Source organism: Etheostoma spectabile, chromosome 24 (genome assembly GCF_008692095.1).
Source record: "Etheostoma spectabile isolate EspeVRDwgs_2016 chromosome 24, UIUC_Espe_1.0, whole genome shotgun sequence".
Classification (NCBI taxonomy): Eukaryota; Metazoa; Chordata; class Actinopteri; order Perciformes; family Percidae; genus Etheostoma; species Etheostoma spectabile.
The window spans coordinates 1,091,303-1,095,804 of NC_045756.1; the positions used below are offsets into that span (position 1 = coordinate 1,091,303).

Below are 4,502 nucleotides of genomic sequence, written 5' to 3' on the forward strand. Positions count from 1 at the left end.
ATTAGGTGCAGTCTGTGGGGCCACATGGTGACAGCCAGCCTAGCCGGGCCATCCACTTCAGGACTCTGGAGAGGAGTGACCATTATCCCGCCGGAGTACTGGACCATCGTAAATAACACACACACACACACACACGCACGTATTACACATATTGTACACACACACACACATATTACACATACTGTACACACACACACGCACATCTTACACATACTGTACTCTTTAACTTCCTTTTTTCTATTTCCTGACACCATGACTTACAGTTTGTCCTCAAAAAAGTGCATTTTTTAAAGAAAAAAGTTCAAATAAAACATACATTTGTCTGTGCATGTTAAACCACCAAGAACTACACCTCCATCATTTAACACTTTCCTCGTCTTAATATGACAAACAGACTTGTATTTGTCAACGTTTACAAAACTAATCGCTCAACGCTGACTGGTTTTCTTTGTGAGGAGTAGATGAGATCAGTACCACTCTCATGTCTGAACAGTTTGTAGCAACAGCCATGAACTGGTTAGCTTAGCGTACCATAAAGACCACACTCCCAGCCTGGTGCTTGTTTGTGCATTGGCAACCAACGTAGTTTCCCTTCTGATAAAGCCATCATAGTGAACATGTAATTGTGAATCTTGTGACTTTGTTTTGTGCGTTTCTCTTCAGATGAACCGGCGATGGAGGGCCTGGGCATGACTCCTCACCTTCAGACCGGGGAGCTGCTCATCATCACCACGGTGCTGCTGCTGTGGGCAGGTGTGGCCAAAGTATTATTCCTCAAATAAAAGTATGTCAGAATAATCAGGAAAATTAAGTTAAAGTGTTATACTATTATATATTCTATCATTAGATTATTATGACTCATGCGTTGATGTAAAAGCAAGGTTGTAATTTTGTAGTTGCTTGAAATGGAGCTCATATTGAATCATTATTTCAAGTCCAATTTCGTAAATCCTTAAATCCAAGTCATCAGTGTGCGGGTCCAAGTCAAGTCAGGAGTCCAGTCACCAGAGTCGAACTCGAGTCTCGACCAGGACTCGAGTCCGAGACCAGGACTCGAGTCCGAGACCAGGACTCGAGTCCAAGTCCAGGACTTGATTACTCCATCACAAGGCGTACACAGATAGAGTATACTGGGAGTATTTGGAGTATACTGACTGATGTGTTTTTGACGTTGTTTCGGTCATCTCCCCCCCCCCCCCCCCCCAGCTGTCATCGCCCTCTTCTGCCGGCAGTATGACATCATCAAAGACAACGACTCCAGCAGCAGCAAAGACAAAAGCAAGAGGCCGCTGGTCCGAGCCGCCCCCCCCTACTACAACGCTTCGGCCGGCAGCTCCCCCATCTACCACAACGGAGCGGTGCACGGCAGCAGGGTGACTCATCTCTACTCCCTCAACTTCATCAACAAACTCTCCCATCTTTCCAAACCTTACTCCTCCATCGCTTTCATTTGGAACCTCTCTATAATGCATGATGATTCTTGGCTGCCAGGAGTACTTTGTTTTGTCTCTGAAGAGAGCCTTTGTAGTTGCATCTGAGATCTCCTAGCAACCAGAACTGCTGCCATCGTGGCTAAATATAAAACAACCAGGCAGGAAACAGAAGAGCTTGTTAGATGGCTGATGTGGATCAGTGGCATGCAGTGCGCCGATGTAGCTCTGTCTCCAAAGACGAGACGATAAACTCGAGTGGGATCAGTCGGTCTTGGCTGCCGCTGCATCACATGTGTTCCCAGGAATCTCTCAGTCTCTTAAGATGATGAGAAATCAATGAGTGGGGAGTGGAAGGTGCTGAGGAGCTGCAACGTGAACATCCAAATGTGTTGTATAGTACTTACAACCGAGGCCAGATCACATCTAAATCATGACTCTCAATAAGAAGGATCATTCTCCCTGATGTGATATGTTTGCAGATGCTGGCTGATTCTTCTTGCATTGATAGTGCATGTCTACATTTGAATATTGTGAATTTAGTTTGGTAGCAATTTTGGAAATATGTTCTTTCGGTGAGACAGTGACTGTGGAAAGGTACCCACACTGAACACGGGAAAACTTAAAGCGTGATTTAATAACCATGTATATGGTTATGTAGAGATTTGTTTAGCAATAGTTAAAAGATGAATTACTCATTAAAAGATTTGCTGTCCAATTAGTCCTCTTATCACTTCAGCTCTAATGCATTTGAGACAGGAGATCTGTAACCCTTTAATATCCTTATATTACCCCCAAAGTAGCTTGAAATATGGAAAAAATCATCTTATTCCACTTTCTTTATAACAGAGTTAAATATAGTAAAACTTGGGACGCTATATGTCATGAAAAGATGAATTCCAGATTTTTTAGGCATCATTTTACAAACATTACTCCCTAATACAACCTGACATCTTTGCTATATTTTTTCTCTCCTTAAATATTTTGCTTGAATTTCAAGTAAGGTTCAGAAAGACTGAATAAAGTTTGGCTGCACAGCATGAGTTTACAACAATTGACAAGGTTAAAAGTCAAATTGGATTATGAACAATTACATTAAATGGGTATAAAATGGCCTAAATGATTAACCTGTGTGGTGAGGATGCATGTTAACGAAGAAAGATGTCAGATTTAGAGGCGGAAGACATTAAGAAATGTGTTGCTTTTGTACATGTTGCCTCAGGGCAGAGAAACCAGAGCAAAACAAGATGTGACAAACATGATGTATTTAATGTCTGAGCGCCTCGATAACCAGGTGTTTCTCATCATCCTCCCCACAGTTCCAATTACTTCTTATTTTCAGCCATAACCTGAACTCAATGAAGTGAGAACTTCATCTGAGTGTGTCTTAAAGGTCGGGGATCAATGCGCAGCCCATTAATTAGCGAATACACCTTTAACAGACGTTATGTATTAAGTGCATGAAGGCACATGGCGATGCATGTGAATCCATCCCACACTCTGAGGTGTATGACTCATGTTCATATATGTGAACCTCTCTGTATATGACTCATGTGTTTATGAATACAGCTCCCTCTCACTGTCCCCTCTCTCTGTTTCAGCTCCACAGAGCCTCCTCCTCCATCAGCATCATTAGAGTCTGAGTTTGGACGTTTGGTTGTGAGACTCGACCTGCTGTACAGAGCAGGACAGCTGGAGTCCAACGCCTGAGGAACCTCAGTGGGCTTATCACCAAAAGTGGAGAAGTTATAGACCTGACTGAGAGTCTGATTTATTGTAAAATATGGAGAAAGTAAGCAGCACTCCATGAAATTGAAACAGTGGAGGAAACGGATGACTACTGCTCTCTAGTGGCAGATGACTGCAGCATGAGGACATGCTACACCAGGAACACATGTGCACCGCAGCTATTTTTAGAGCTTTTCCAAGAGCAGTTCAGTGCAAGAGGACACACTCAGACCTGCAGCCGAACATTTCCTGCTGTACAAAAAATGTTTTATTTCTGTTACGTCGTCTCTCAAAGATTGTAAATATTTGCCAGCATGTCGGCCTCAAATTAATTTAAAAAAGGGTCTGTGTGTCAAGTCGGAGACAACTTGTTGTTGAATTTGTGTGTGTGTGCGTGCGTGTGCAAATTCTACATTTAGCTTCACCTCATCTCCTCCTCACCTAATCAATAATTCAATGTACAGTAACATAAGAAAGAGTGTATTATATGTACAGTAATTGGAATATGTACAAAGGTCAAAGTAAGTGGTGAGTATAGTAGGTTTTGATAAAAATCAAGTCATAATTTCGCCGTTTAATTAATGTCATCAGATATGTTTCTATGTGTACTCTATATTGTTATCACAGCCTTAAAAATATGACTAATGATCGTGAACTCGTCAAATGAACTTGTTTAGAAACATTATTCATCTATTAACATCAAATCAGAGTTGTAAAAAAGTATGAAAACTGGTATTATCCTTTCCCTTTGGGCCAGAAAGAGACGCAGAGCATATCTCCTACTCTGCTGCTTGACTTCTTTCAACATACAGTTATCATACACATAAGGAAATCCTAAAACTGCTTCTCGATGAGACGCCATGTTCAGCCCCTCAGCCCCAGTAGACTTGCAAAGATCAGCCATGTTGGATTTGCAACAGGAAGCAAATGCGTCTCACCGCCTTTTTCTGTAGATTAATGGGATGTAGAAGAAATCTTGGTGTTAAGACGGAGCAGTCTGCTCACACAACGATAGGATTTATGGGTCATGGTGAGAATATTATCACCGACAGCTCTTTCTTGAATGTACAATGAATCCAGGGAAATTAGAAATTAAAATATATTGTCTTGCCTCTAATGTCATAACCTCCAAAGACGTCAAGAGTTTTTCACCATTATTATGTCAGTGGTGAGAGAAATATCTGGTTTTAAATGTCATCTGTTTTATTCCCCGTGTTGCTCCATATGACATGGCGTTAACTTGAATATTAAGTTTGTGAATCAAGTGTCTGACTATAATGTCTGACTCTGTATTCTCCGTTCAATAAAAAATGGAAGAAATGCTGTGGTACTGTTCACATGCAC

General features: G+C 41.5%; 1 pseudogene; it reads left to right on the plus strand.

Annotated features, from left to right (window-relative positions):
• LOC116673882 (fibronectin type III domain-containing protein 5-like) overlaps positions 1-3,998 on the plus strand; it is a 20,177-nt pseudogene extending 16,179 nt beyond the window's left edge.
• The last annotated feature ends 504 nt before the right edge of the window (positions 3,999-4,502 follow it).